This window comes from Somniosus microcephalus, chromosome 1 (genome assembly GCF_052327205.1).
Source record: "Somniosus microcephalus isolate GS21.2 chromosome 1, FLI_Smic_1.0, whole genome shotgun sequence".
In the NCBI taxonomy this organism is placed as follows: domain Eukaryota; kingdom Metazoa; phylum Chordata; class Chondrichthyes; order Squaliformes; family Somniosidae; genus Somniosus; species Somniosus microcephalus.
In genome coordinates this window covers 427,192,298-427,215,363 of record NC_140987.1, presented here as the reverse complement: position 1 = coordinate 427,215,363, position 23,066 = coordinate 427,192,298, and the positions used below count along the sequence as shown (strand labels likewise).

Below are 23,066 nucleotides of genomic sequence, written 5' to 3'. Positions count from 1 at the left end.
ACAGGAGCTGCCTCGCCCATTCGGACCGCTGGAGGTTCGCTGAGAAATGCTGATACAAAGTGCGAGGTGGATTAAAGATGTCGAACTGTCACATTCCCCCGCAGCCTGCGGGCCGTGCTGCTCGGACGGGCTGAATGGCCGGCGGCACTGAGGCCAACATTCCAGAACGGCCGCCGCGATGTATCAATAAACTGAATGTAGAATGCCGGGCGGGGCCAATGAGAGTGTAGAGTTTGCTGCGGCGCCAGGCCAGCACATCGGCTCGTTGGTCTAGGGGTATGATTCTCGCTTAGGGTGCGAGAGGTCCCGGGTTCAAATCCCGGACGAGCCCTGTTTTTTTTTTAAATTAAAAAAAATAATATTTCAGGATGATAAGTAAAAAGAAATAAATATCTAAACCATATTTCACAAATTAGACATGTAGAATTTTTTTTTTCTTCTGTTAAAAGGTGGGGCTCGTCCGGGATTTGAACCCGGGACCTCTCGGACCCAAACCGAGAATCATGCCCCTAGACCAACGAGCCGACCTACGAATGGAAATAAATACAGGGCTGAAGTTAATGGCATTAAAATGTCAACATTAAGATCATTGTACCAGATGTTTGGTGGGAAGAGACACACTTATATGGTAAATTATTATATAAAGGCATGGCAGCATTTGCAACGCTCGCCGTCCAGGTCTGCAAATGTAAGCTGGACACCGCTTGCATTTGGCATTTTGCAGCTCAGCAAATCATCATCTCGGTTTGACGGTGAGCGTCCTTTCCCCATGAACACTCGCACTGTTGTGTGCAGGGACGGGCAGTTTCTGTGCAACACCTAATGATGCAGATTGTACCTCACAGCACCAACAGTTTCCTACATTACAGCAGTGCCTGCACTACCTAGTGACAGTCCAAATTCAGCACTTTTATAAACTTAAGTTCATTGACACACATTGGGGAAGCAATCAGTATTCTTTCACGTGTCAGTCTACGTTGATAAAGAAATCTAGATTGATTACATCAGTCATTTTCACTCAATTAGGGGAGGGAAAGTATTTTGCTTTTCTGGGGGAGGTCAATTAACCCTCTCCTGCCAACATCAGGAGGCGGAGGGCCAAATCTCCCATTTTTCCTGAAGTTTTCTTAGCAAACTATGCAATCCGTAAATGAAATTCAGGGAGTGGAAAAATACACACGATAGTATCAGTACTGTATCACATTGACACTAAAAATCAAACGGTGCTGCAGTAAACATCACATTGGCTCGTTGGTCTAGGGGTATGATTCTCGCTTAGGGTGCGAGAGGTCCCGGGTTCAAATCCCGGACGAGCCCTGTTTTTAACTTTAAAATAAAAACAGAAAATGTTGGAAATACTCAGCAGGTCAATCAGAGTTGACGTTCCAGGATCAGAACATTTCTATCCCGGCAAGGAAGGCAGCAGTGCTGGATCTAATTCTGGGGAATTAAATGGGGCAAGTTGGAACTTGTTTCAGTGGGAGAGCATTTGGGAAACAGTGATAACAAATCATCAGGAGTTATGGAAGAGTACAAGGAACAGTCAAACATGAAAAGTACTCAAGTGGAGGAGGGCTAATTTCAGTTAAATTAAATGTAGTAAACAGTGAGGTGGATAGTAGAAAACTTCAGGAGGACATAGACTGGTGAAATGGGCAGACACATGGCAGATGAAATGTAATGCAGAGAAGTGTGAAGTGATGCACTTTGGAAAGAAGTATGGTACAGTTTTAAAGGGGCTGCAGGAACAGAGAGACCGTACAGAAGTTTACATACAAAAATCTTTGAAAGCTGCAGAGAAGGCTGTTCCAAAAGCATATGGGGCCCTTGGCTTTATAAATCGAGGCATACAGTACGAAAGCAAGGAAGTTATGCTAAGCCTTTAGAAATCGTTGGTTAGGCCTCAGCTGGAGTATTGTGTCCAATTCTGCGCACTCTAGGCCAGCCTCCCACGTTCTACCCATAGTAAACTTGAGGTCATCCAAAACTCGGCAGCCCGTGTCCTAACTCGCTCCAAGTCCCGTTCACCCATCACCCCTGTGCTCGCTGACCTGCATTTGCTCCCAGTTAAGCCATGTCTCGATTTTAAAATTCTCATCCTTGTTTTCAAATCCCTCCATAGCCTCGCCCCTCCCGATCCCTCCAGCCAAGTAATCTCCTCCAGCCCCACAATTCCCGAAGATATCTGCGCTCCTCTAATTCTGGCCTCTTGAACATCCCTAATTTTAATCGCTCCACCTTTGGTGGCTGTGCCTTCAGCTGCCAAGGCCCTAAGCTCTGGAATTCGCTCCCTAAACCCCTCCACCTCTCTACCTCGCCACTTCTCTGCCTGTCTTTCCTCCTTTAAGATGCTCCTTAAAACCTACCTCTTATCTGCCCTAATATCTCCTTATGTGGCTCGGTGTCAAATTTTGATTTATAATGCTCTTGTGAAGCGCCTTGTGGCGTCTTACTACATTAAAGGAGCTATTTAAATATAAGTTTCTATGATTCTATGATCATATCTTCACCTAAAAAAATAAACAGCTCACTGAGTCTAAAATACCAGGGTACAAAAACTGTACTGATGAACAGTGTCTGTCTGAGTCTGCTGCTTTCAGTTCAGTTCTATTGGGAAAGAAATAATTAGCATTTATATAGCCCCTTTCATGACCTCAGGACATCCCAAAGTGCTTTACAGCCAATTAAGCATTTTTGAAGTCTAGTCACTGTTGTAATGTAGGAAATACGGCAGCCAATTTGCACACAGCAAGGTCCATAATGGGAGTAAGAAGGTTTCACTATTTGAAAATACCCACCAGGGAATGTTATTTGCTCGCCTCCAGGACCATTAGTCTGTGCAGCCCCAGCGACAAACATTTAATTTTTGATATAACAACAGAAAATGCTGGAAAAACTCAGCAGGCCAGGCAACATCCGTGGAGAGAAATTAGAGTCGACGTTTCGGGTCGAAACCCTTTTTTCAAAACTGGAAAGGAAATGAAATAGATCGAAAGGCAGGGCTGGGAGAGGTTTAATTTTAATTTAATTTTTGATGATCTCCACTCTGATTTTCTATCCTATTCCACCCACCTACTCGCTATGATCCTCCTCAGTCATTCCAATCTACACTGCCAAATTTCAGTGGCGAGACTTCCTTACAAACATTTCATGATTGACTTTGAATCCTGCTTCACTCATGGAAAACCAGGCCAAAGAGAGATCCATGCAGAGCAAGGACAAATGAGTGAAACTGGGCCCCCTTGTCTTGAGTTCTTAGAGGGCGCTACTGTGGTACAACTACTGGAAGGGAGTGAGTGGGGCAGAACTTTATTTCTTCAAGCTCTATTCATTTTCTCTATCTTATCCCTTTGGCCCATTCTCTTCTCCTCTTAGGCAGTCCCTCGGAACCGAGGATGACTTGCTTCCACATTAAAAATGAGTTCGCAGGTGACTGATGAGTCCAACGCGAGACCTACATTCTCTGTCATAGGTGGGGCAGACGGCGGTTGAAGGGGCGGGTTGACGTGCGCTCCTTGCGCTGCCTGTGCTTGGCTTCCGCTTGCTCCCGGCGAAGAGACTCGAGGTGTTCGGCGCCTTCCCGGATGCTTCTCCTCCACTTTGTGCGGTCTTGGGCCAGGGATTCCCAGGTGTTGATGGGAATGTTACACTTTATCAAGGAGGCTTTGAGGATGTCCTTGAAGCATTTCCTCTGCCCACCTGGGGCTCTCTTGCCGTGCCGGAGCTCCGAGTAGAGCGCTTGTTTTGGGAGTCGCGTATCAGGCATGCGGACAATGTGACCCATCCATTGGAGCTGATTGAGCGTGGTCAAAGCTTCGATGCTGGGGATGTTGGCCTGAGCAAGAACACTGACGTTGGTGCGCCTATCCTGCCAATGGATTTGCAGGATCTTGCGGAGGCAGCGTTGGTGGTACCTCTCCAGTGCTTTGAGGTGCCTGCTGTACATGGTCCATGTCTCTGAGGCATACAGCAGGGCAGATACGTATCACTGCTGCTCTGTAGACCATGAGCTTAGTGCTGGGTTTAAGGTCCTGGCCTTCAAACACTCTCTTCCTCAGGCGACCAAAGGCTGCACTGGCACACTGAAGGCAGTGTTGGACTTCGTCATCGACGTCTGCCCTTGTTGACAGTAGGCTGCCGAGGTATGGAAAGTGGTCCACGTTGTCCAAGGCCTTGTCGTGGATTTTGATAATCGGGGGGCAGTACTGTGTGGCGGGGGCAGCTTGGTAGAGGACCTTTGTCTTATGAATGTTTAGTGTAAGGCCTATGCTCTCATACGCTTCAGTGAAGGTGTTGATGATGGTTTGGAGTTTGACCTCCGAATGAGCGCAGATGCAAGAGTCGTCTGCATTCTGTTATTCAACGTGTCCCGATTGATGACTATAGTGAGCATTTTTGCTCTATGAACATGTATACAGATTGTGACTCGTCATTAGCCTTTGTAATTAATCAATTCATGGTTTACAGTGACAATGCTGATCTATAGTAACAGGAAACAGTGATGTTGAAAAAAAACCCTAGTCCTGAAACCGCACGGGGGTTCCATCCATCGGTGTCCTGCTGTAAATTTGGTGGGAGACCAGCGGAACGCTCAAGACACCAGACTGATACCTGGGATGGCAGGAATGACGTATGAGGAGAGATTGGGTCGATTGGGCTTATATTCACTGGAGTTTAGAAGAATGAGAGGGGATCTCATTGAAACATAAAATTCTAACAGGACTAGACAGACTAGATGCAGGAAGGATGTTCCCGATGGCGGGGGAGTCCAGAACCAGGGGTCACAGTCTAAGGATAAGGGGTAAGCCATTTAGGACAGAGATGAGGAGAAATTTCTTCACCCAGAGAGTGGTGAACCTGTGGAATTCTCTACCACAGAAGGCAGTTGAGGCCAATTCATTAAATATATTCAAGAAGGAGTTGGATATATTTCTTAAGGCTAAAGGGATCAAGGGATATGGGGAGAAAGCAGGGACAGGGTACTGAATTTGGATGATCAGCCATGATCGCATTGAATGACGGAGCAGGCTCGAGGGGCCGAATGGCCTACTCCTGCTCCTATGTTTCTATGTAAGAGCTTGGTTACGTTGGATCTCCGCTGTTTCTGCCAGTTTCCATCTTAACTTGTAACTTCCTGCTCCTGGCCCTTGATGGCGACCTGGCATAATCGTGGTGGCCAGTACACTAAGAAAGATGAGACCCTCCACAAGAGTACATGTGGTCCCCACCAGTGGGGTCCATGCTTGGTAAATTTCAAGCAGGGCTAACTGGGTAGTAATTGAGAGTGGGAATTCTAGCTGATTTCCCCCCTCCTGAGCCAAGGGAGCGGGGAAGTCATGTGTGGCACCTCAGTCCCTGCCCCAACTGAGATCAGGTAACTGAGCAGGGGACAGGAATCAAACCTGGGATCGTCTGATATGTATGGCTTACTGCCACAGCGAGTGGTGGATTTACCTGTGAGACATCAGCACGCTGTTCAGGACACATGAGAATCTGAGGTTGTATTTCTCTGTGTACTCTAACTGTCACAATGACAGTGCGTTTACAATCGATAGGAAGTAGTCATTGCCATTTTTACATTGGCGCTTGTTTAGTTTGAATTCTGGGAGACAGGTGACCAAGAGGAGCTCCTCTCATTTACACTACCAAATCAGACTCCTTGTATAGCAGAATCATAGACCCACGAAAACTGGCAAAGCTTGAAAAAACCTGATATCTGATAGGAAAACCTCTCACCTCTCTGTCACATACTTTCTTTATCTTTATTTTTCAATATTACTGTGGTCATTGTTTTGGTGAAGTTTCATCTTCTGCCCCTCGCGAGCTCCAAATATGCAGTCCCGCGCAGTATTCCTCCTCCCTCCATTCTTACTGTGTTGTAATAAAGACACACTACTTGAAATCACTCTTTCACAGCACCTCAAAACCATGGAATCCCCTGCCTTGCTCGGTCTTCCATTCCTTTTGAAATCTATAGGCTTTCAAAAGGAACATAGTAACAGGAGTAAGCCATTCAGCCCCTCGAGCCTGTTCTGCCATTCAGTTAGATCATAGCTGAGCTGTATAACTCCATTTAACCACCTTGGTTTTATATCCTTTAATACCCTTACCTAACAAAAAGCTCAAGATTGCTGCCAACTAATCACTATTTCTTGATTTTTCTTCCTTCTATTCTTTCCAACCTTGGTGGCGTTCTGCACAGAGGCCTTACCCATTCACTAGATTTGTCAATAAAAAGAAGCCAACCATTTCTGTGGAAGCCTCCTCTACATCAGAGTAATTGAAAAGTCTATAGCCAGTCAGCAGCGTGGCATGCAGAGGTTATGAGTTATCACCTCCTTGATATAGTGAAGTACTATTCTCCTCCATTTCTGTACTTCCAGACTCCTTTATGATTGGATCCCTATTGGCCAACAACCTTGGTAATGAAGAACCTCTCTTCGAGTGCCAAAAGTGGGCCCTGTCACTTTGACAGGAGTAACATTAATAATAAGATTATGATAAATTGTAAACTCAGACCATGTTTCTTAATGATGCAGAGGCCCACATACTTCCACTGTGCAACTGAAATCTGTCCCAAGTAATGTGGTGCTCTCATTAAGGTCATGGGTCAATCCAAGTCCTCGGTATTTCCACAGCAGCTGACATCACTGACAGAGTTAGGGCAATTACTTTGACTGAAAATTATTATTTTTAATTTTCTTCAGAGGATGTTTTATAAGAGCTAAATGGCATAAACTGGCCGGACTCAGACATTTGTAATGAAAGGAATGACTGGAATGTTTACCCTCAACATTTTCAAATAGTGGGATCCATTTTTTCAGCAGCTTTATAAATCTTTAAAAAAAAATAAACAAAAATATGGGTCACTGTTATCACTTTGCCTGCAACCGTCTAGGCCCTAAGCTCTGGAATTTCTTGCCTAAACCTCTCCGCCTCACCGCCTCTCGCTCCTCCTTTAAGACCCTCCTTAAAACCTGCCTCTTTGACCGAGCTTTTAAACACCCCTCCTAATATCACCTTCTGTGGCTTGGTGTCAGTTTTTGTGAATGACGCTCCTGTGAAGCACCTTGAGCAGTTTTCCTACAACTACAACAACAACTACTTGTATTTATATAGCACCTTCAATGTAGTAAAATGTCCCAAGGCGCTTCACAGGTGTATTAAAAGACAAAAAACATTGGCACTGAGCCACATAAGGAGAAATTAGGGCAGGTGACCAAAAGCTTGGTCAAAGGGGTAGGTTTTAAGGAGCGTCTTAAAGGAGGAAAGAGGGGTAGAGAGGCGGCGAGGTTTAGGCAGGGAATTACATTAAAGGTGCTATATAAATGCAAGTTGTTGTTGTTGTGATGTTGCAGCTGCCTGATGGGATAGTGCAACTACCTGAAGGCCTGGTTGCAGAAGGGCCGGCAATGTCAAATATGTCAGGTTAGTAAAATACTTTTTGTTTAAAAGAATTACTGCATGTTAGAGCAGGTATTTTTTTTGTAGCACCAATCATTTAGGCAAAGGCCAGATATAAAATCACTGAGGTTTAACTGGTTTATTTTCCCTCCAATATCCTTCCCTAGGTGTGGTGCTCTCAGGGGTACAGATGCAGATGTACCAGCAACGTTCCAGTACCTCACTTAAGTGGACATTGTTCAAGTGTGGGTTTTGACAGTGAGAATTGCTAGATTGTTCAAATGTGTGGGGGTCAGACTGGAGCGCAATCCTATCTTTGCTGAATGTCCACAGATCTGTACTTTCCAGCAAAGATCACTGCATAATGATCAGGAGCAGAAATCATACCTCTGGCCTGGAAGGCTAAAATCAATTGCAGTGTCCCCACTGGGTGAGGCTGGCAAACTAAGTGCAGACTAAAGCCTAAAAGTGTGGACTTCCAAGTTTCTGTGTATCACCTCATCACACACTGAATTTCAGCCATTTAAAAATTAATCATGTTGTAAAGTCACAGCTGAATGTCACATGTTTACTAAATTCACTCCAATTTAAACTGCTGTCACTGTGTTTACAAATTGTAAGTAAGAAAACAGATAATACAGGAACTTTTAACTTTTAGCTTGTTTCTTTTTCCCGTTTCAAAGACACGTTCAAGAGATTGTAGTTGTATTCAGCTGGTACCTGGGAGTAACTTGTTCTCTTTAGTGAAATGTTGCCATGCAGCCTTGGATAAAGCCACGCAGGTTTCCATGACAATAAAGGCTCAGGCTGATTTGACAGCTGTGTCTTGCACAGACCAAAACCAATGGTAATCAATATCAATTAAGTCGTGCTGCTCCCTCAGAAGCCAATCGGGCTTTGATGTATTGTGTTTTCAGCTGGCTAATGTCTCACATTCCTCTTCATGCTTGTGAAGAAACATTAAACTTTATTATTGCACATATAACGGGACTAAACACCATCGATTCATTTCTGACTGTTCGTGCGAGTAAGGGACTCACACCGCAGATTGAGGAATCACCTTGAGATGAGTCATTAGAACAGACATTTGAGGTTGATCAGCAGGGTTGGAGGCAGCCATGACAAAAAATATATTAGGAGGCCATTGCCCTTCAGCTCCCCCCCCCCCCCAGTGACTCATTTAGTAGAAATGCTGACCAGTGTAAAACTGAGCCCTACAGACCAGGAAGGCCCCAGCTCAAGCCTCACTGCGTGCTGAGTGATTCCTCAATCTGCTGTGTGAGTCCCTCACTCGCACAAACAGTCAGAAAGGGAAAAAGGAATGGGTGGAGAAGGCAGTAGACATTTTTTTGGGGGGCGTGGTGGGATTTGAGAACCAAATCCTGTATATACATCGTGCAGCCAGTGTAAATGTAAACTTAAAATAAAAACAGAAAATGCTGGAAATACTCAGCAATGTTCCCTGTAATTTTTTTTGTGGGGCGGGGGGGGGGGTGTTGGCCCCTTTAAGCGGCTGTGCGGCCCATTCAAATTTCCGCGCGTGCGCGGTTATTCCAATTGAAAAACCGGCGAGCCGGCTGCGCGGGAGTTCCAGACCGCGACCACGCAACTTAAAGAGAACATTGCTCAGCTGGTCAGGCAGCATCTGTGGAGAGGGAATCAAAGTTAACGTTTCGGGTCGATGACCTTTCATCAGAACTGGAAGAAGCTAGAGATGTAACAGGTTTTAAGCAAGTACAGAGGCAGGGAAATGGACGGGGCGTGAGGAAAGAACAAAAAGGGAAGGTCTGTGATAGGGTAGAAGGCAGGAGAGATTAAAAGACAAAAGGGGCGATGGTGGAGGGAAAACACAGGTGGTAATGGGACAAGAAAAGAAACAAAAGATGGGTCTAGAGGAGCTGTAAGTGGCAACAGCAGAACCATTACCAGCAGCTGCTGTCCGAAAAAATGGGAGCAGTAGTTATGATCTGAAATTGTTGAACTCGATGTTGAGTCCGGAAGGCTGTAACGTACCTAATCGAAAGATGAGGTGCTGTTCTTCGCGCTTCCGTTGATCTTCATTAGAACAGTGTAGGAGTCCGAGGACAGAGAGGTCAGAGTGGGAGTAGGGCGGAGAATTAAAATGACAAGCAACCGGAAGCTCACGGTCTTGCTTGTGGACTGAACGGAGGTGTTCCACAAAGCGATCGTCCAATCTGCATTTGGTCTCCCCAATGTAGAGCAGTGAATACAGTATACTAAATTGCAAGAAGTACAAGTAAATCGCTGTTTCACCTGGAAGGAGTGTTTGGGGCCCTGGATGGTGGGAAGGGAGGAGGTAAAAGGGCAGGCGTTGCATTCTCTGTGCTTGCACAGGAAGGTGCCATGGGAAGGGGAGTGGGAGTTGGGGGTGATTGAAGAGTGGACCAGGGTGTCGGGGAGGAAACGATTCCTTTGGAATGCTGAAAGGGGGGGGGCGGAGATGTGTTTGGTGGTGGCATCACGCTGGGGGTGGCGGAAATGGCGGAGGATGATTCGTTGAATGTGGAGACTGGTGGGGTGGAAGGTGAGAGCAAGGGGAACCCTATCGTGGTTCTAAGAGGGAGGGGAAGGGGTGAGAGCAGAAATGCGGGTAATGGGACGGACACTGTCAAGGGCCCTGTCAACCATGGTGGAGAGGAATCTTTGGTTGAGGAAAAAGGAGGACATATCAGATGCACTGGTATGAAACAAGTGGACAGGGGAATGTCTATGGATGTTATTTATATGGACTTCCAGAAAGCATTTGATAAAGTTTCTTATAAGAGCCTGTTAACTAAGATAGAAGCCCATGGAGTTGAAGGCAAATTATTGACCTGGTTAGGAAATTGGCTGAACAGCAGGAGAAGAGAGTAGGGATAATGTGTAGGTACTCTAATTGGCAAGATGTGACTAGTGATGTCCCACAGGGATCTGTGCTGGGGCCTCAACTATTCACAGTATTTACTAATGACTTAGATAATGATATAGAAAGCCATATATCCATATTTGCCAATGATACAAAGATAGGTAGTATTGCAGGCAGTGTAGATGAAAGCATAAAATTACAAAGGGATATTGATAGATTAAGTGAATGGGAAAAACTGGCAAATTGATTTCAATGTAGGCAAATGTGAGGTCATCCACTTTGGACCTAAAAAGGATAGAACAGGGTACTTTCTAAATGGTGAAAAGGTAGAAACAGTGGAGGTCCAAAGAGACTTGGGGGTCCAGGTACATAGATCATTAAAATGTCATGAACAGGTACAGAAAATAATCAAAAAGGCAAATGGAATGCTGGCCTTTATATCTAGAGGACTAGAATACAAGGGGCTAGAAGTTATGCTGCAACTATACAAAACCCTGGTTAGACCACACCTGGAGTACTGTGAGCAGTTCTGGGCACCACACCTTAGGAAGGATATATTGGCCTTGGAGGGAATGCAGCGTGGGTTTACCAGGATGATACCCGGACTCCACGGAGAGATTACACAAATTAGGGTTGTATTCCCTTGAATTTAGAAGGTTAAGAGGTGATCTGATCGAAGTTTTCAAGATATTAAGGGGAACAGATAGGGTAGATAGAGAGAAACTATTTCCGCTGGTTGGGGATTCTCGGACTAGGGGCCATAGTCCAAAAATTAGAGCCAGACCTTTCAGGAGTGAAATTAGGAAACACTTCTACACACAAAAGGTGGTAGAAGTTTGGAACTCTCTTCCTCAAACGGCAATTGATGCTAGATCAATTGTTAATTTTAAATATGAGATTGATAGATTTTTGTTAACCAAAGGTATTGAGGGATATGGGCCAAAGGCGGGTATATGGAGTTAGGTCGCAGATCAGCCATGATCTCATTGAATGGTGGATCAGGCCTGAGGAGCTCAATGGCCTCCTCCTGTTCCTATGTTCCGAAGAAAGATGGCATCGTCAGAACAAATGCGATAGAGACGGAGAAACTGGGAGAATGGAATAGAGTCCTTACCGGAAGCGGGGTGGGAGGACGTGTAGTCAAGGTAGCTGTGGGAGTCAGTGGGCTTATACTATATATTGGTTGACAGCCTATCACCAGAAGTGGAAATAGGTGCTGCCTGACCTGCTAAGTATTTCCAGCATTTTCTGTTTTTATTTCAGATTTCCAGCATCTGCAGTATTTTGCTTTTGTATAAATGTAAACTTAGATGGACTCACTATCATCTGTGCACTATATTTAGGACATCTGTTTATGTATTTGCATATATTCCCATATGTGCTATTTTACCAAATAGAACATTAAGCCAAGAGTTATTTTAGAGGTTGGGTAAGCGCAAGTTCAGACCAACTTGTTTGGTTTTCTAGAGGATGTTGCATTTAGCAAATTAGCATGTAAGTGCAGCATCCTTGTGCAATGCTTTACACAGTAAAAAAATTGTGTTGCATTCTCACACTCCTTTTTTTCTGGCCTTTACGACTAGTCATCTGACAATGACCGATAATCACATTACAAATGTGTCTGAATATATCAATAACCAAGTCATTGAAGGTGAGAATAGACTCATGTATCACTTACTTCAAAGCTGCCTATGTTATGTCTAGAATGCTCCCCAATGAGATGTGTAGTGTTTACACGAACAGCTGGAGTGAAGCTGATACATGAGTCATCACATGGAGCAGTCCAATTCACTAAGACATCCACAGAGACTCAGCTATCTTACCACTTAAGCAAAACTCTATGGACAATGCCCAGCATTCACAAATAATTAAGTGTTCTATCAAATAATCAACAACAAATTGCATTCATTTAGAACCTTTAATGTAAAGTCTTCTTCTTAGGCAGTCCCTCGGAACCGAGGATGACTTGCTTCCACATTAAAAATGAGCTCGCAGGTGGCTGATTAGTCCAATGTGGGACCTACAGTCTTTGTCACAGGTGGGGCAGACGGTGGTTGAAGGGGCGGGTGGGTGGGGTGCTTGGGTTGACGTGCGCTCCTTGCGCTGCTTGCGCTTGGCTTCCGCTTGCTCCCGGCGAAGAGACTCGAGGTGTTCGGCGCCTTCCCGGATGCTTCTCCTCCACTTTGTGCGGTCTTGGGCCAGGGATTCCCAGGTGTCGGTGGGGATGTTGCACCGAGTGTAACATATCAAAGTTTGCAGATGATACTAAGATGGGAGGGAAAGTAGTGAGTGAGGAGGACATAAAAAACCTGCAAGGGGACATCGACAGGCTAAGTAAGTGGGCAAAGATTTGGCAGATGGAATACAATACTGGAAAGTGTGAGGTTATGCACTTTGGCAGGAAAAATCGTAGAGCAAGTTATTATCTTAATGGCAAGAAACTGGAAAGTACTGAAATACAAAGGGATCTGGGGGTCCTGGTACACGAAACTCAAAAGGTTAGTATGCAGGTGCAGCAAGTGATTAAGAAGGCCAATGGAATGTTGGCTTTCATTGCTAGGGGGATAGAATATAAAAATAGGGAGGCATTGCTTCAGTTGTACAAGGTATTGGTGAGACCGCACCTGGAATACTGCGTACAGTTTTGGTGTCCATACTTAAGAAAGGACATACTTGCTCTCGAGTCAGTACAAAGAAGGTTCACTCGGTTAATCCCGGCGATGAGGGGATGGACATATGAGGAGAGGTTGAGTAGGTTGGGACTCTACTCATTGGAGTTCAGAAGAATGAGAGGCGATCTTATTGAAACATATAAGATTGTGAAGGGGTTGGATCGGGTGGATGCGGGGAAGATGTTCCCGATGATGGGTGAAACTAGAACTAGGGGGCATAGTCTTAGAATAAGGGGCTGCTCTTTCAAAACTGAGATGAGGAGGAACTACTTCACTCAGAGGGTGGTAGGTCCATGGAATACGCTGCCCCAAAAAGCTGTAGAAGCTACATCATTACATAAATTTAAAACAGAAATAGACAGTTTCCTAGAAGTAAAGGGAATTAAGGGTTACGGGGAGCGGGCAGGAATTTGGACATGAGTCTAGGTTCGGATCGGTCATGGCCCTGTGGGTAGCGGAGCGGGCCCAGGGGCTGTGTAGCCTGATCCTGCTCCTATTTCGTGTGTCTAATTCTGTTAGATTCAGGAGATGGCTCTGTGATAGTGGATTGGCGGTTAGGATCAGATCAGCCATGATCTTATTGAATGGCGGAGCAGGCTCGAGGGGCCGATTGGCCTACTCCTGCTCCTATTTCTTATGTTCTTATGCTCTTTTCAAAGAGGCTTTGAGGGTGTCCTTGAAGCGTTTCCTCTGCCCATCTGGGGCTCTCTTGCTGTGCTGGATCTCCGAGTAGAGCGCTTGTTTTGGGAGCCTCATATCGGGTATGCAGACAACGTGACCCATCCATCGGCGCTGATTGAGCGTGGTCAGAGCTTCGATGCTGGGGATGTTGGCCTGAGCAAGAACACTGACGTTGGTGCGCCTATCCTGCCAATGGATTTGCAGGATCTTGCAGAGGCAGCGTTGGTGGTACCTCTCCAGTGCTTTGAGGTGCCTGCTGTACATGGTCCATGTCTCTGAGGCATACAGCAGGGCAGGTATCACTGCTGCCCTGTAGACCATGAGCTTAGTGCCGGGTTTGAGGTCCTGGTCTTCAAACAGTCTCATGTCTCAAAGCGCTTCATAAATAGGGAGAAGAAAAATGGCTGCAGGACGGAAGAGGTTAGGAAAGGTGACTAAAGGCTTAGTGAAAGAGATGGACTGTGGGAAGGTTTTTTAACACTGCGTGTGGCTGAGTTTTGCAAATGTTGGAGTTTGTGGTAGGTGGAGGAGGGGAGGCTTGGAAGGAGAGATTTGAAATAGTTAAGTCTCGGGAGGGCGAGGGCATTTTACATTACATAGAATATACAGCACAAAAAAAGGCCATTCGGCCCAACCAGTCCATTCCAGCATTTATGCTCCACTCGAGCTGACAACAACAACTGTTAGTTATAACAACAACTTGAATTTATATCGCACCTTTAAAATAGAAGAACATCCCAAAGTGCTTCACAGAGGCGTAAGGGAAAATGTGCATGATAACCAAAGAAGAAGATATTAGGAAGGGTGACATAAAGGTTTCAGTGGCAGAGGGGCTGAGGTAGGAACAGGAGTAAGCCATTCAGCTCCTCGAGCCTGTTCCGACATTCCGATTATTGAGTTATTCATGGTCGATCTGAACCTCAACTCAATTTACCCGCCTTTGCTCCATATCGCTCAATGCCCTTACCTAACAAAAATCTTTTGATAGTATTGAAAATTTCAATTGACCCAGCATCGACAGCCTTTTGGGGGAGGGAGTTCCCGGTTTCCACTATCTTTTGGCTGAAGAAATACTTCCTGATTTCACTGCTAAATAGCTTAGCTCTAATATTAAGATTATGCCTTCATGTTCTGGATTCCCCCACCAGAAGAAATAGTTCTCTATATCTACCCTATCAAATCCCTTTATCATTTTAAACACCTTGATTAGATCACTCCTTAATTTTCTAAACTCAAGGGAATACAAACCTGTTCTCAAGATTTAACCCTTTAAGCCATGGTATCATTGGTGAACCTGCACCGTGTCCCCTCCAAGGCCAATATATCTTTCCTGAGGTTCGGTGCCCAAAACTAAATGCAGTGCTCCAGATGGAGTCTGATCAAGTCTGTGTACAACTGAAGCATCACTTCCGCACTTTGGTATTCCAACATTCCATTGGCCTTTTGATTACTTTTTGTACCTGTGGTAGGGGCAGGGATGGTTTAGAGGAATGGGGTCTGAAACTAAGTTCAGGGTCGAACAGGCTGCAAACAGTCTGCACAGGTATCCGTTACTTGCAATCCTACTGTTTATGCTCAGTGTATGATGGAGGAAGCCATGCTTGTAGAGTCAGATGCACGCCTGTCATAGCACCTTCATTTCTGGTGGTGATAAAGCGCTGCAACATCTCAACAGGAAGTTGGTTTCATACGTACAGTTTTAAAAGTGTCCAGATTCCTTTTCCAGCTTCACATCTGTCATAATGGCCATGGAATAAAAAGAAAGGAGCAAAGTATCACATAGAAGGCTGGTTAACAAAATTGAGGCTCATGGAATAGGTGGGTCAGTGGCAGCTTGGATAAGGAATTGGCTTAAGGACAGAAAACAGCGAGTTGTGGTAAATGGCCATTTTTCAGACTGGAGGATGGTAGACAGTGGTGTTCCCCAAGGGTCAGTGCTGGGGCCACTGCTTTTTTGATATATATATAAATGACCTGGATATTGGAATACAGAGTAGAATTTCTAAATTTGCCGATGACACCAAACTTGGGGGGTGGGGGTGGGGGCGGGGGTGGCAAACAGTGATGACGATACCAATCGACTGCAACAGGACATAGAATGAGCAGAAAGGCCGGCAGACTGGGCAGACAAGTGGCAGATGGAATTTAATACAGAGAAGTGTGAGGTGATGCATTTTGGCAGAAGGAACAGGGAGAGGCAATATACACTTAATGGCACAGTTTTAAAAATTGTGCAGGGACAGAGGGACCTGGGAGTTATTGTGCATAGGTCCCTGAAGGTGGCAGGACATATTGAGAGAGCGGTTAGCAAAGCATATGGGATCTTGGGCTTCATAAATAGAGGTATTGAGGTAGTGAAGTTATGCTGAACCTTTATAAAGCGCTGGTTAGGCCACAACTGGAGTATTGTGTCCAGTTCTGGTCACCACACTTTAGGAAGGATGTGAAGGCCCTTGAGAGGGTGCAGAGGAGATTTACCAGAATGGTTCCGGGGATGGGGGATCTTAGCTACAAGGACAGGTTGGAGAAGCTGAATTTGTTTTCATTAGAGCAAAGGAGGTTGAGGGGTGATTTGATAGAAGTGTACAAGATTATGACGGGTTTGGATAGGCTAGACGGGGAAAGGCTGTTCCCACTCGTTGATGGTACAAGGACTAGGGGACACAGATTTAAGGTTTTGAGCAAGAGATACAGAGGGGATGGAGAAAAAACTTTTTTAGCAGCGACTGGTGATGACCTGGAATTCACTGCCGACGGAAGTGGTGGAAGCGGAGACACTCAATGTTTTCAAGGGGAGGCTGGATAGGCAGTTGAGGGAAATAAACTTGCAGGGCTACGGGGATAGAGCGAGGGAATGGGACTGACTGGATTGCTCTAGAGAGCCGGCACGGACTCGATGGGCCGAATGGCCTCCTTCTGTGCCGTTATGACACTGTGGCCTAGAAATTCAGTGTAGCCACTTTTGGGGTGGTAAAGTCGGGCGGCCGCTAAATTTTGCGCCCGGCGCAAAGTCGCGCCCCCTTCACCGATATTCAGTCGCAACGCCCCAAGAGGTTGCTGCTGCGCTAAAACAGGCGATGCACGACTATCTTTAGGCGCTAAGCCGGCAGTGCTGAGCGATACCCCTGAGGCCGGGCGCAGCGCAGGTGCGGCGAGTTCTTGATTGACGGCAGACACTCTGGCGCCGGTCATCTCTTAAAGGGGGAGGGTCGATTTGTTTGCCTGCCACGCCCTGCACACTGCAGCCCTGAAGCAAGGCCTGACCACTTCAGCTTCACCTGTACAATGCCCAGGACTATGGAGAAGGCCAGGGAGAGAGCGCAGCGCTTCAGCGACGGAGACCTGAGGGTGCTGGTTGGCGGAGTGGAGCGCAGGCGCCATGTTTTGTTCCCAGAAGGTGGCAAGAGGCCGCTGCCCAGCGCCTACCGGAAAGCCTGGAGGGAGGTGTCCAACAGGGTCTCTTCCAACAGCGTGGTTTCCAGGACTGCTGTGCAATGCCGCAAGAAGTTCAATGACCTCACTCGGGTTGTCAGGGTGAGTACCCTTTCCAGTGTCCTCCTCATCCTTGCATGTGCACCTCACATTATGGGCAAAGGGACCTGAAAGCCCTAATGGCCAGCCCTCATCCAGCAGCTATGGGACTGGCATGAAAATCAATTGCACATTCAGCACTTTACACACTGTCCAAGCTATTCGACCATGGGAGGCAGTGCAGACAAGATCAGGGCTACACACTGTCCAACCTATTCGACCATGGGAGGCAGTGCAGACAAGATCAGGGCTACACACTGTCCAAGCTATTCGACCATGGGAGGCAGTGCAGACAAGGTCAGGGCTACACACTGTACTTAGAGGCCGTCCTTTCTGTTGCAGGCCAAGGTTGCGCACAACCGGCGCAACCGCACTGACACCAGCGGAGGCCGTCCTGACCTCAAAGAGCTCTCCGACCTCGACCAGCGTGTGGAGCGCATTATGGGAGTCCGGCTGATTGGCCCCGTCGCCAGTGGAGATGCCGACCCTGTTCTGGGCACCAATGGTAAGGGCATCACCCTTTGGACCTCTCTCGTTCCACTTGCGCATCAGATCCTTTGCCACTGTCCGACCAATGCGGTGAATGGCACCACTCATGCCTCCCTCGCTGCCGCCCTGTCCTCACTCTAAAGCTACTCTTGTGCCTTCCTGCTTTCAGATGGTGAATCGCCAGGTGAGGAGGCGGGCCCTCAAGCTGCCACTGTCAGCCCTTCGGAAGACGAGGAGGAGGAAGAGGAAGCCGGCCCATCAGTGCCACCCTCAGCCGCGCCAGCCCATGGCGATGTAGGGGACACGTCTTCCCTGGAGGGGAGCCGGGGGGAAGGGTCGGAGGAGAGTGAAGCTCCGGGGCCCAGCGGCCTGCAGCAACGCGGGAGGGGTGGGGAAGCTCGGCGGACTTCTCCCCAGAGGGTGAGTGCGGCCTCCAGTCCTGCGACGGTCAGCGCAGAGAAGATGCGCCTCCTAGAGGAAATGGCTGTCCAGGCTGAGCGCAGGCACACTGAACTCATGGCTGCAGTGGCAAGGATGCCTGACTCCATAGAGTCACTGGCAAGGAGTGTGCAGGAATTCGGGGCAGCACAGGCCAGGAGTCTGCAACAATTCAGTGCAGCACAGGCCAGGAGTCTGGAACAATTCAATGCAGCACAGGGCAGGAGTCTGCAGGACATCGCGGCAGCACAGGCCAGGAGTCTGCAGGACTTCGCGGCAGCACAGTCGGCTTCTAGCCAAGTGCTCAGTCGTGCCGTCCATTCACTGGCTGGTGTCATGCGCACACAGACCAGGGCCACACGGGCACTAACTGCTGCCACCCTCGCTGGATCAGCCAGGCATCGCAAGGGCACTCACCACGCAGCAGCAGCCCAGCAATCTGTCCTTCAGCTGTTTGCTGCGCATGCTGCAGTGCTGGCCCGTGCGAGTGCCAGTGTCTCCGGCGACCAGCGAGCACCTGCGATCTGCCAGGTTGCCACCATTCCTGCAGCCGACACTGCCACTCCGCCATTGCAGCTGCCATGAGCTGCTGGACAGACTGCTGCCGCCCAGCCAGAGTTGGAGCAGTCAGCAGCCGGCCACTCCAAGGCCAGAGCTGGTGCAGGCCGACCCCCAAGGGCATCTGCTGTCTCGCCATCTGCCCCTCAGCAGCCTTCCCCCAGCCTTGCTGCAGCCACTGGGCTCGCATTGAGGAGGAGCAGCAGGGCGGGCAGGGGCCAGGCAAGGATGAGCAAGGCATCACCCTCGCAGGCCAAAAAGTAGAGGTATGCACAAATGCCTGGTGCTTGTTGTAAGGCCGACACTGGTGCAGTTGTTTTTGTGTAAGGCCGAGACTGGTGTCTTTCTTTCTTTGTGTAAGGCCAAGACTGGTGTCTTTATTTCTTTATGTAAGGCCGAGACTGGTGTCTTTCTTTCTTTTTGTAAGGCCGAGACTGGTAGTTTTGTGTTTTTGGAGGGGGCTTCTCCACATGAGCATGTAATGTGGGAAGGGCAGAGGTTTTCAATAAATTATTGTTGTTAAATTGCAGTGTGCCTGGTTTTTTGGTTAAGTCCTGGTTGCCCTGCTCGGCTGAGGGCTTGTGCAGCGGCTACATTCATCTGCTGACATTGGCACAAGCCAGTCCCTGAGAGGGGGCCTAGAACCGACGTTCAATAAGCCGGCGACGGGCGGCCCTTGCACTTTGTGCCTCCCTCCTGTGCTGGTCCTCCTCCTCCTCCTCCTGCTCCTCCTCCTCAGGTGGTCCTCCAATCGGTGGTGGCAGTGGCTGAGTCCTGCGGATAGCCAGGTTGTGCAGCATGCAGCAAACGACCACGAAATGGGAGACTCGCTCCGGCGAATACTGTAGGGCTCCACCAGAACGATCGAGACAGTGGAACCGTTGCTTCAGGACGCCGATTGTTTGTTCGATGATGTTCCTGGTCACTTGATGGCTCTCGTTGTATCTCTCTTCAGCAGGGGTGCTGGGCGCACGGAGCGGGGTCATCAGCCAGGTACACAAAGGATAGCCTTTGTCCCCGATAAGCCATCCTCGTGGGTGAGGCTGGGCCTGGAACATGTCTGCCACAGAAGTCTGTCGCAGGATGAAGGCATCGTGGCTGCTGCCTGGAAAGCGGGCATTGACAGCTAGGATGAGCTGCCTGTGGTCACACACCAGCTGTACGTTCAGCGAATGGTAGCCCTTCCGGTTGCGGTAATCCTCGGCATTCTCCAGAGGTGCCCGCAAAGCCACATGCATGCAGTCAATGGCGCCCTGCACCATGGGGAAGCCCGCGAATGCTGCAAAGCCCATTGCACGCTGTTGCTGCTTGGCAAGGGCCATGGAGAAGGAGATGAACTGACATCTCCTTTGGAAAAGGGCATTGGTCACCTGGCGGATGCAGCAATGCACGGCGAACTGGGAGATGTTGACAATGTCCCCAGTAGCGGCTTGGAAGGAGCCGGTGGCATAGAAGTTGAGAGCCACCGTCACCTTGACTGCCACCGACAGAGACGTCCTGCTCCTCAGCTGTGGCTGCAGATCACCGCCAAGCAGGTGGCAGATCTCTGTGACCACGTCCCTTCTGAATTGCAGCCTCCGAACACACTGCTCCTCAGACATGTTGAGATAGGAGAACTGCTGGCGGTATACCCTGGGTGGGTAAGGCCTCCTTTGCCGACGCCTGTTGCCCCCTCTCCGTCTAGCCAGGGCTGCCACTCTCTCACGGCGTCTGTGAGCCCTTTGGATGTAATTGAGAAAGCCTGCATTGACACCCATTGCAGCCCCCATAATATGCTGGCAAACAATGAGATGTCAATGAAGCCAAAGACTACTGGAAATCTGTGGCCTGAAGCCAGAAGTACCTGTCCGAGTGTTGGGCCAAAGCAGAAAGCTATCTACCTTGGTCTCTCTCCAAAGATCCGTTTTGCAAGAGGGAGTGCTGCAAAATGGCAGCCTTTTATATTGCAGGAGGAGTGCCCTTTAATTTGCGCCCCCCGCGCCCCGCATCGGCTGAGCACCGTTCCACTTCACAGTCGCTAGGGGCGTCAGGCGCACAATGGGGTGTTGCCACTGAAGTTCCGGTTTGGGGCGCACAAAGGGTGTTGCATGAGGAAATGACGTCATGATCTGCGCGCGCAGCTGAGTGCGCGCAAAGACTTTGCGCCGGCGCTAAATCTCGAGTGAAGTTGGGGCGAGGCGCAGTTCTCGCTGCGCCCGGACGCTACCCGCCTAGCGCCCGACATCTACTCCTCCTAAGGCGCTAACGGCTGGCGCAACCAACTGAATTTCTAGGCCTGTGGGTGATAAATTGAGCTGCGCCCCCTTTGGGGTGCTAACTTCGCCGGGGCGCTACTTTTAGCGCCCTGAAAAAATTAGTGCCCCCACGGCCGAAATTGAGTGGTAGCGCCCCAAGAAGGAAGTGAGGCGCTACTGGAAGCACTCCGCTTCGCTCTTGGGGCACTGCGAGAGAATATTCTTAAAGGGGAGGGGCCTTGCACAGCGCAACCCGGGGCCCAGCTGGGCCACCGGGATCGGAGTTTCGGCAAAAGAGCCCGGCACTCAAGAGAAGTGCCAGGCTCATGAAGCGCAGCTGACATTCCGCGGTGGGGGGTGAGGGGGAGGGGGGAGTCCTCAGGAGGCCAGGGACGGCAGCGGAGGCAGGTGCTGGCAGGCGACCAGCAACAAAAATGGCTGCCTAGCACCTCTCCCTTAAATAGTGCCGCCCCGGCCTCAGGTAGGCCCCCCTGACCCTGTTGGACATAGCGTCTGGTGGTAAGTCAGGGGGCATTACCAAAGATCGCAGCCGGGGCACAAGCGGGGCGCTGCGCATGGCGATGACATAATCGACGGCGGCACAGTGCCACAGAGTGCGCTAACGGTTACCACTGCCACTAACCTCCCACTGAATTTCGCGGGAGGCGTTGGCGGTGCTGCGCCCCGGCGCTGGTTGCTTTGCGCCCCGTTAGCGCACTCTTAGGGCGCTAACAGGAGGCGCAAAGCAACCGAATTTTTCCCCCTATTGACTTAGTTCTTTTTGTATAAATTTTCTCTCCTCTTTTCTCCTGAATACATTGACTCCTTTCTAGGATATGATTTCACAGGTTTTGGCGCCCTACGGTATTTCACCAGGCGGCTATTTTTCATGTCGGTGTCTCAGCAGACCATGTGCTTGTGGGAGGCATCCCAGCCAAGCCCGATTCTGATGTGATTCAGCGTCCACGTATAACCATTTCCAGTAGGAGTTATTAGATGCCGATCGGGAGCAGGAACGGTGGCTGATCGCGCAGGGGTGCTGAGGCTAGTTACGGTGCCCCTATCACCATGGCAGTTTAGATCGGCCAACTCAGGACAGAGTAGAGATTGAAACTGGGACATTCCTGAATTGCATGCCTCTGTAAGGTCATCGGGGGGTTTGAAAATATTATTTTGAAGAGGGATTGTTATCCAGTTTCAAAGAAAGTTGAAGTGCAATGAAAGATAGGTATTGTAATTTCAGCACTGCATTACCGACCCTGTTAAGCTGATTTGTAGTTTTGAATTATACATAAAGAAAAAGCTCAGAGGAGATGCAATTTACCGCATCATATGCAAAGTGACCCTGGCAACCAACATGAAAAACTATCAGTAGAGTTTCATAACATGCCCTTCTTTGCTGTACCATGAAATTAGCCAGCATGGAAATTTCCCAATGTGATGATGGACCTTTAAATCTTGGACACTTGTTGATGGTCAGACATAAACCTGCCAGATGAGCGCACATGTGTATTGTCCCTAAGATTAATAGCAGTATTTGAAGCTGTACAGATTGCTGAAATCCTCATTAACATGGCAACTAAACTCCTGACCTGAGTCCTGGGGTAACTCACTATAGGTCTACGCTATAACCTCGGAGAACAATTTAACAGTCAGTACAGGCCTGGGGCAAGTCAGCAAATGTTACCACAATAACCACTTGCCTAATAATCTCAGTAAAGTTCCACTCCAATAAAACAAAATCCTGGCCCCAGGCATAGAAGCTACAAACACCAAACCCAAAAAGGTGCACAAGATCAAATAATGTGAAAGAAATTAAAAGCCAATAGTTTGGTTAACCAACTCATAATGATCCTTACCCTCTAAACAGTCACCTCCCCTGGGCTAATGCACTGAACAGCAGACAAGCTGCCAGTGTTGTCCACAGGCCACTGACTACTTTAACTGCTTGTCAGACTCGTTATATATAATAATGCAAGTAGTGGCACAAGCTATATAAACTGTACAGCAGACAACATGAATATCTATAAAACAAGAAAAGAAGTTTCAGGGGAATTCTAGTCTGGCTACAGTGATACCTCCCTTAACCAGTTCCAGGATTTTGACCTAGCGATGATGAAGGAACGGCAATATGGTAAGTCAGGATAGTGTGTAACTTGAAGGGGAGCTTGGAGGTGGTGGTGTTCCCATGCG

At 48.3% G+C, this 23,066-nt stretch overlaps 3 non-coding genes across 3 annotated transcripts; 2 read left to right on the top strand and 1 right to left on the bottom strand.

Moving 5' to 3' along the window:
• The first annotated feature begins 259 nt into the window (after positions 1–259).
• trnap-agg (transfer RNA proline (anticodon AGG)) lies at positions 260–331 on the top strand. The gene has a single exon. It is a non-coding gene; the product is annotated as a tRNA-Pro (tRNA).
• A 121-nt stretch (positions 332–452) lies between these two features.
• On the bottom strand, positions 453–524 carry trnap-ugg (transfer RNA proline (anticodon UGG)). The gene has a single exon. It is a non-coding gene; the product is annotated as a tRNA-Pro (tRNA).
• Positions 525–1,245: 721 nt separating this feature from the next.
• trnap-agg (transfer RNA proline (anticodon AGG)) lies at positions 1,246–1,317 on the top strand. Its single transcript has one exon. It is a non-coding gene; the product is annotated as a tRNA-Pro (tRNA).
• Positions 1,318–23,066: the final 21,749 nt, after the last annotated feature.